Consider the following 9,979-nt stretch of genomic DNA (forward strand, 5'->3'; position numbering starts at 1 on the left):
ACTGCAAGTCAACACAGAACAACATTGATGAATACTGAGCATGGTAAGTGTGTTAGCTGTGGTAATTCTTAGCATCCATAAGTGCAGCTAATGGTTGGTTGTAGCGATGAGTACGGGAGCCCTAAGAGGCAAATGAGAAAAAAAAAATTCTGGTGATCCATTTTCTAAGTCTGATCTAAAAATCTTTTCTACTGAACTACACCCCTCAAAATAAGGGATCAGGGCGTACTTCGTACTACCTTGTCTAGAGATTGCATAAAGTGAAATTAATCAGGTTGTCTGATTATGTCCTCCAAAAATATAGGTACAACTCTGACACAATACTGAAAAGCTACAAACTTGTCATGTCCTCATCTGATCAGGTTCAGTTACTTGGCCAATAATGGAACCTTCAGGTGTGCTTGTACCCTAAAGTTGTGCACACTTAATTTTTCTTATAGATTTTATCAAGGGAAAGAATGATAAATTTAAATTAAATTACTCTACTCCAATCAGCCATAATCTTATATTGTATATCATGACAAACAAAGGGAAGGGTTTTAAAGTAAAAAAATGAAAGGGAAAATCCACTACTTAAAGTGAGAAGCATAATTATAATGTATTGAGAGAGCGAGTTAAAATTGGGTCTTTTTAATGCACTGCACGTTGTACAATCATTAATGTGTTTCACATAAAAGTATTCATGAGGTAAGACTAACAACACATTTTTATTTTCTCTCTGACCACTTTCATCTGCCAACAAAATCAAGTTTAGTTCACCGCTCCAATATGCTTGGATAGCTTGGGTCATAATTTATAACACCTTACCTACGCACAGTTTTGAATTTCTCCCCAACAGTGTGTAGGTCTCATTCTGCACTCTATGAAACAATCACATCATTCAGAGTCATAGTTGCTTTGCTGTTACTTAAGTATTTTATTCATTAAATAAACAAACAAAGCTTATTAACCTTACATGGCCTCTTCCTTCACCGACATGGATTGCACCTCTAGGATTGGACTGTTGGACCCACAAGTCAAATGTTAGAATTCCCTCTGGGGTATTAAACAAACAAAAATGAGCTGACTGGCTCTCAAAGTGTGCTCCAGGGACCCCCAGGGGGTTCCTAACCTGATGCGCCAGATGGTTTGTGGCACAGAACCATCTGAGAAGTCATCCATGGAAATTCTTTGGAAAAGGCCAGGCACTTTAAAAAAATACTTGGCATACTGTCACTGTCTCACCTTGCGAGGCAGCTGGATTCACAACACTGATTGGTCCAAACCACCAGTAGTTCGGACACAAGCGCATAGCTTGAAGCATGACAAGATGGATTCTTGTGTGATCTTGTGATGTTGCAATCTCGCAAATCCAGCTGCCTCACAAGGTAAGGGAGTTCCAGGGGGTTCCCATAAAAATGGGGAGTAGTTCAATTTTACTAATATTCTATTCACTAGAAGTTAGCACAATGTGTAAGAATGACTATTCTGATCAGAACTTTAACTCTCTCCACAGTTATCTTCCCACCTACAGTAATCATACCTAACAACTGTCTTCTCAGATATGGGTCCCTGAGTAAAACCTTCATCCAATGGGGGTCCACGGCATGTTACATGTCAATTTGGAGGTCCTTGACATGAAAAGGTTTGTGAATCAATTGTCTAAGTACCAATCATTCAACTGTCAACTGATCACACTATAATTGCAATATTCACTAAACAGCATCCATTTCAATATCATAAATATGAGAAATAACCATATTAATTGAAATTGCAATAATCAAAACATATCCAAAGTGCTTTTTACGCTGTGTATAGTTATCATTAAATTATGAAAAAATCCTATTCCCTTAGCGAGTGTCCAAATGTCCCACTAATAAGGTTTTATTTTTTGTTTGTTTTATCTTTATTGGTAAAACATCCCACTCATATGGGGTGAAGTGTACCTGTTACCTTGACTAACGTTACAGTAAACCAATGTTAGCCATGCAGTAGGGATGCTCGATTAAGGCAAAAATCATAATCACTTTTATTTTGGTCAATACTGAGATTACGATTATGTAAAACAATTACTCACTGACTCAGGGAACAGAAACATTTCCATTTTATTAAATGTATCAATCCACACAGACTCCGAGACATGTGCAAGTGACGTGCGTCTCACAGAGACCCCCTGCGTTTTAAGCTCCAAGTCTATTCCTGATGTGTTTAGTGAAGTATAAGCTGCACAAACAGCTGTTTAAATCAAACAAATGTCCTGCTGTATATCTGTTTTGAACTAATCTGGTATCTACTAGGGGTGTGCCTAAATACAAATACGTTATTCGGCAAAGCACAAATAGTGGGTTTTTCATGAATATTTGTTTCATACAAATATTTTAAAAATAATTTGTTTTCAGGAAGAAAAAAAAAAGTCAAATACCAGTGTGCAGGTCGGTTACATCGCCATCTCAGTCTCTCTCCTCTGCTCGACTGTGATGTCTCAGCAGGTCTCAACGAGGGCCGTCACATCCATCTGCTACATGACGCACATGTCATAATTTGGTCATCAGAGCTACTGACACATCCAAAGTGCTCTCAAGGGACTCTCCATAACCTGTTGTTCCCCTTCTCCTCTCCACAAAGTTAGTTTTTAAAAAATAGGCAATAAATGGAAAGTGCAAAGCAATGGTCACCTTTGAAGTTACATGCTGTGCTGTCTCTGCGTTATAGTTGAATAAATAAGTAGAGGTCTGCCTGCATCGAGGTGATGAGTAAAGTTTTAGCTCAGTAGTCAGCGCAGTCGTCTATGATCTGAACTCCAGTTCAAGACCTGGTGTGGGGACCTCCTTCATAAGGTAGTTTATTCACTAACACTTATTGTAACACTTTAATTTTCTAAAAACAAGCCTCTTTCCACTTTTATTCGAATACAAATACAAATACAAATAATTTTGCTCAAATACAAATAATTTTGCTCCCTCAACAAATACAGATACAAATACAAATACTGGACCCTCTGCACATCCCTAGTATCTTCATTGACTTATCAAGGCTCCCAGTCTGTCTGTGAGCTTGCCCGTTTCACTACAGGCAGATTCCTCTCACTCGTTACAGTGGGCAAGGAAACAACATCAATGAATCAATAAATACAAACACTGTCTATTTATTACCATGGAGCCGACATGAAACTATTTTGGTTCAGTAAATTTCTGCTGTCAGTCAGCTTGGTGAAGGCAGTTTGGTCGGTGGCTGTCCTCTCAGCTCCCCAGGAACTGCTGCTGACAGACGGCTGCCTCTGAATGCAGATCAGAGTCAGTGTGGATTGAACAGATAGAACATGCTTATGCAGCGCTCATGTCCCGCTTCCTATGTGGATCCCCAGTTGCTTCCTGGCGAAAGCACAAAAATTTGATTAATCGCTCAGTGATTAACAAGGGCGGGTCATCCACTAATCGGAAGATCAGCAGTTCGATTCCCAGCTCCTCCAGTCCGCATGACAAAGTATCCTTGGGGAAGATATGGAACCCCAGATTGCTTCTGATGGCTGTGCCATCAGTGTGTGAATATGTGTGAATGATTAGATTCTCTCTGATGGGCAGGTTGGCCTTGCATGGTAGTCATGGTAGCCCCTGTACCCATTCAGCGTATGAATGTGTGTGAATGGGTGAATTTGACTTGTAGTGTAAAAAGCGCTTTGATTGGTCGGAAGACTAGAAAGGCACTATACAAGTACAGTTCATTTACCATTCTATACTATGTAGTCGACTTAACCTAGGTTGTAGCTGTTGGTTAGCCATGAACAATATGTTTTTCACTCACTAGCTAGAGGGCTGACGGATAACGTCATTATATCTAACACTAATGGCAGATTAACGCCAGTTCCTAGCCAAAAGAAATACATGACAGTAATGTTACATAACTTGCTAATACACAATATATGTACCTTGTGTTTAGATTGCATGGAGAAATTAAAATTCACCTGGAAGTAAACATGAATGCTTTTAGTCCTATTTAGAACACAGGGTAGTGATACACTTCAGCCTCTTGTGGCCGAAATGAGTGTTAAAACAAACACTTAGAAAAATGATCTTTACAAAAAAAAAAAAAAAAAAAATCACCTGCGAAAAGAAGACAGAAAGAAGACAGATGAAAAATAAAGAAACTTTTTTTCCACCTGTTTCACAGATGAAAAAAAAATATTAAGGAACTTTGAAAGATAATCCTGACAAAACCTTTTTTTCACCTGTTCTAAAGTCATAAACACAGGAGACAAAACAATTTAGATCAGACTTAGAAAATGGATCACCAGATTTTTTTTTTCTCACTTGCCTCTTAGGGCTTCTGTAGATGACAGACAAAAACAGGAAAATATAATTTCACTGTCAGATTGAGACTGGGGGAAGTAACATTACAATAGACAAGAACTGAAGGCATAAAGACGCCTGGTCATGTTTTAAAGCAGTAACTGTCAGCCTAATCTAAATCAGAAAGCCATCAAAGAATAATCTGTCTGCTTGTGGACAGGTTCCTTTTTTATTACATGAAATAAACATGACATCACATGATATTGTTTGACAAACTATAACACTTGTGCAGGGAACGTCAGCGTTATAACTCCTGTCTGAATACCCAACACGGAACAGCCATCTGTCTTGTTCATTCACTTGGAAAGAAAAACATTTATAACACTTCTAAAATGATAAAAGACTGTTGTGAAATCGACTCCAGGAGTAGAATCTGTAAGAGTTTAGGCATACTGACTGCCAAAGGCTACTGAAACAAGAATCAACTTGAAATGAAACTTTCTGAAGGGCTGTGTAACACTAACTAACAGAGCTCATGCTTTTCTGAATGAAACATGTAATACAATGAAATATCCTTTGAAGTCGTTGCAATTTTGCTTATGCTGACAAAGTCAATAAGCCATGTGGGTGAAATATGGCTTTGACTACAAAAGGAACCCTAACCCTGGCTGTTACCCATAATGGCAAAGAGGAGAATTGTTAAATATTATGACCTCTACTTAAACGCATTACTACGTTCATTTTAGGGTATTATGTGTTTATCATTACCTCTACAACATGGAGATATTGTTAACATAACAGTAAAGTATTGTATTCATTTAAGTGCATACTTAGAAAAAGTTAACAGCATATATTCCACATTTATTATGAAAAAGTGACCATTTCTCTTTTTGTGTAGCTTGCCTCACATTCCTGAGAACAAGCCTTTAACATCCCCAAGAGAACTCACCTGAATCTGTTGCATCTGGGTTATACTTTAGACAGGCAAAGCAATAAATAGTACCTATAACTTCAACAAGAAAATGAGTTTCAAGAAGGAAAAAGCATCCTTTACCCTGAAAAATAACATCTTTTTATTATGTTTTGCTGTGTCAATTGAGAAAACTCCCACACTGTTGAACACTGATTTAAAATTTTATGTCCATAATGAAACTTATTTTTCAGATGGGCTGAGACCAAAACTGGCCATCTACAGTACTATGATAGATGGCTTTTCCCCCCTACCACACTCCACTGCAGTTCACTAGAAACATGACAGTTATCAGTGGCTCTCCAGTACCTGGTTTGTAACAGCGTTTAAAGGATAGAATCTTATTTACACCCCAATTTCAAGCAAGAGAAGCTTGCAGGCCACACTTTATAGAATTACAGCTGCACTCTGGCTCATAAAGAGACAAGCAGTAAGCAGCCAGACCTTGCTGAGCCAAGTAATCACTGAAACTTTAAAATTGATTCTGAAATGAAAACAGCGTAGAAAAGGCTGAAAAAAGAGGCTGATATAGATGAATGAGGTGTGTTTAGTCTTCATCAATGATAAGCAACACGTTGGCAGGAGAATTACACATAAACTGGAGCTGTGCCAAATCATGTTGATGATGAACAGAAAATTATTGTAAAAAAACAACAACAAAAAAACAGTCTTATTAAAAAAAGGCTGCTCCATCTATTCAGTATTCTAAATCTGAATAATTAATGCCCTACTTTAAAATCAGAGTCATTCTGATGTACGGTTTTGGGACTGTGAAACCAATTTGTCTGGAGATGTTTTCCGGCCATCAAGAATGGCTACAGTTACGTGAAAGAAAATTTCTAAACATTTTCACTGTAGCTTGTAGGAGAAGAGATTAAGATTAATAACATGGCCAAGAAATATACTAAAGGGGAAAACCAAAGGCGCCTTACAAGTAAATAATGAAGCAGGAGAAATATACATGCCTGCGGACTGAATATTTTCTCTGTGACAGGTAAGATGGGAGCTACAGTACATCTGGGGATGCCAACAAAACCCTCACTCTAAAATCATTTTTAAACACTGTACTGGTAGTGTAGGGCCTAGATATTCATTTATTTATTCTCTTTATTAAACAAGGACCATGCACAAAAATATTAATCTCAAAATGAGAAGAGATGATTTATGCCAGATTTAGCTACTCAACTCAATTTATACTTTATATAGGACCTTTCATACAAACATGCAGCCCATAATGCTTCATATAGAAAGAATAGAACAACACAAACACCACAGACAAACAAAAATAAATAAAAACAAAATAGACAACAATAAGTAAAAATTTGCAAGACTTAAAATTACAACAATAAAACAATAAAGTTTCGAAAATAGAATAACATAGAAGAAAAGTCAATAAAATAAACACCAGGAATAAAATGATATAAAAACCAAAGATTAGAACTCTAAAAACTAAAAAAACTAAAAGCTAAAGCTATAACATTACTCCAAATTAAAATTGGCAGCCAGATTAAAAATATCAATCAAAAAGGTCATTAATTAGGGCCCAAGCACTGAATAGTGCAAAGGACCTATTGTCTTTGAAGGAATCATTATTATTCTTCCAAAAGAAATGCTTTTTTGAGGGACTAAATGTGCTCGAAAACTCATGAAACTTTGCACATGCATCAGAAGTGGTGAAATAGTTTATATTTTATGGGTTGTGGGCATGAGTGTGGCAAAATGGCTCGATAGCACTATGATAGAAAATTTCAAAGTCAAAGCCCCCACCTTTAAGTTTGACGTAGATGAATAAAATTTGGTAGGCACATGTATCATGTTCAGACTTTAAAAAAAGCCTCTTGGAGCCATACCGTAAGTCCAACAGGAAGTCAGACATTTTGAATTTACTTTTCATGCAATTTTCATGCAGTTTTTGCCATTTTCAGGTGTTAGCCAGAGATTTGACCTGAATGACTTCAAATTTGGTTGGTGTCATCTTAAGACCTTTGTGATGAAAAGTTATAGAGTTTTAATGAAACTCCCTTGATGTGGCGTGCCAGTCAATTTGCATGTTTTGCCATGAAACAGGAAGTTGTTGTAACTCCACTGGACTTTGTCCAATCTGCCCCAGATTTAACATGCTTGATTGGAAATCAGGCCCAATCACATCTCATAGACTGTAAAAAAAAAAATATGGAGGTAATCACCATGACATCACCCATTGGTTTGTGGACTCCCATTTTGAAGCTTCGAATTCAGTGATTTGACCATCGCCAGCTTGGATTTGACAGTTGCCAGCTTAGATTTTTTGAGACAGAAGTAACCACTGTGCATTCACAGTCTATGGTTAACTGTGGTAATGCTAATGCAAATGCTAATTTTCACTAGCAAAAAACAGGCCTTACACCATTAAAACAAAATGTACTCACTAGAAAAAACTAAACAGCTAACACTTTAGAGGGTTTTTTATCACAACTAAACACTGAGCAAGACTTTTTTAGGTGACCAAATTGTGACAATTAACTTTCATGAACTGCGAACACACTGTGAAATAGCAGCAGCTACACCTATACTCTGCGAATCTGGGGTTACACCATGGTTATTTTACGTAATCAACATTGTCACCATGGTAGCGACAGCATACACTGCTACATCATCTATTTTACTTTAAATGGGACCATAATTTAAAAACTGAACATCATGCTGTATAGAAGAAGACTTGAAACATGCGATGGAGACCATACACTCTTTCAGAAACTGTTTACTGAGATAATAAATCAAGTGAGAAGTAGGGTCATTTTCTCATGGACTTCAATACAATCAGACTTCTTTTTGCAACCAGTGGATTCAAAAGAATGAAAGAATGCAGGTTTAAGGCACTTCCCCATTGGCTTCGCTTCAGACCCAGAGCTACCCACTTGTCACATCTACATGTCAATATTGAGTCATAGTCATTGCGCCACCTACTGACAACAGGAAATCACCTTTATATGACTAACATCATCCAATTTACATGAAATTTACATGGTGTGTTCTACACACGATATATATAACAACATGATGTGCAATTAGTGGGTGTTCTGTAGCACCACGTAGTGGACACGGGAAGTGATATTTAACTCCTTCATACAACATCCAATTTTCATGAAAATTCATGAAAATGCATATGCATGTCAGGCCATTTCCAATAAATGTATTGCTGCATTAAAGACCCACTTGTGTAGTACTGCCTAGTGGCAACAGAAAGCAAGCCTTGTGTTAGGAACTTCCTATGATTTACACAAAATTTAGAGTGTTGATATGCAGTAACAAAATGTACATTTAGTGCGTGTTTTCTAGCACCACATAGCAGACACAGGAAGTGACAGTTATCTCCTACTTGCAAGGTCCAATATTCAGGAAAATGTATATCCATGTCTGTTACCCTCTGGTATATGTATTGTAAATGTAATATAATGTAATGTAGTGCTACAATAACAGCACTTCGACTGCGGCACGCCCCAACGTGCACAAAGGTGCAAGGGCCCGATCATCGCTGCTTGCAGCTTTCATTTCTTCTTAAAAATGCTGAGAGAGCTTGCCATTCTAATATCCAGACACAGTGTGTTCCATAAAAACAGAAGTCAGCCTCACCATTACTTTTATGAGATACATAGGGAACATTTAAAAAATAATTAGTGATCTGGTTGGAAAATTAAAAGAAAGAAAATCTCTGATGTAGGGAGGAGGAAGGTTATTTAAAGCTTTATAAACAAGTAAAATAACTTAAAAATCAATTCTAGAAGATACAGATAGCCAGTGTAGTGTCTTAAGCAGTGTGGGGATGTGATCCATTTTCTATGTTTTAGTTAACACTCTGGCTTCAGCATTCTGGACTAGCTGTAGTTTTCTTATAGACTTTTTAGGTAATCCAGTAAAAAAGGGAATTACAGTAGTCTAAATGGCTATTAATGAAAGTGTGAACAAGCATTTCAGCATCTTTCTGAGTTAAAAAAGGTCTGACTTTGGCAATGTTTCTGAAATGAAAAAAGGATATTTTAATGACCTTGTTATAATGAGAATTAAAATTTAAATTAGAGTCTAAAATCACTCCCAAGTTTGTGACTAAACTAATTTCATCTGCAGTCCCTGGGCAGGTACACATAGCACAATCTCCAGACACCAAAACATTAATTTACATGCAACACCATTACATAGTCTCTATTACACTCACAATTATACAGACAAATCTACAAGCACACATCAAAATATAAATGCCAGCACATTCATCCAGTACAGCTCTAAAATTACCATTCATTACAATTAAAAATCTGAATCACGGTCAAATTAATGTCGACATGACTGGTTGCTCAATATCCATTTTTTTGCACCATGGGAAAAAGAATGAAAGCCTGTGCAAGTTTTAAGCTCAGCTGGAAGCATATTCCAATGTTTGATGGCTGTAAATGAAAAAGCAGATTGTGCAAAGGCGGTCTGCCGCAGAGGGATGTTTAAGTCTGAGTTTAGAACAGATCGAAAGGGTCTGCTTATTTGCTCAGAGTGAGACTGAAAAAAGCTCTGCAGTGGTGGAGAAGCAGCGTTGTGAATTATCTTAAATACCAATCAAACTTCTGAAAACAGAATGGGATTTTAAAAACATATGAGGTTGTATTTGGCCAATATGTTACAATGATGGTGATTTAATGATTTCCTGTCGAAAACCTTTAAGGCATGTTTAAAAAGAATTTCAGTTGGTTTCAGCAGTTTTACTGGCCTGGGACCAGCA

The sequence above is a fragment of the Thunnus albacares genome, chromosome 1, assembly GCF_914725855.1.
Source record: "Thunnus albacares chromosome 1, fThuAlb1.1, whole genome shotgun sequence".
Taxonomy (NCBI): Eukaryota; Metazoa; Chordata; class Actinopteri; order Scombriformes; family Scombridae; genus Thunnus; species Thunnus albacares.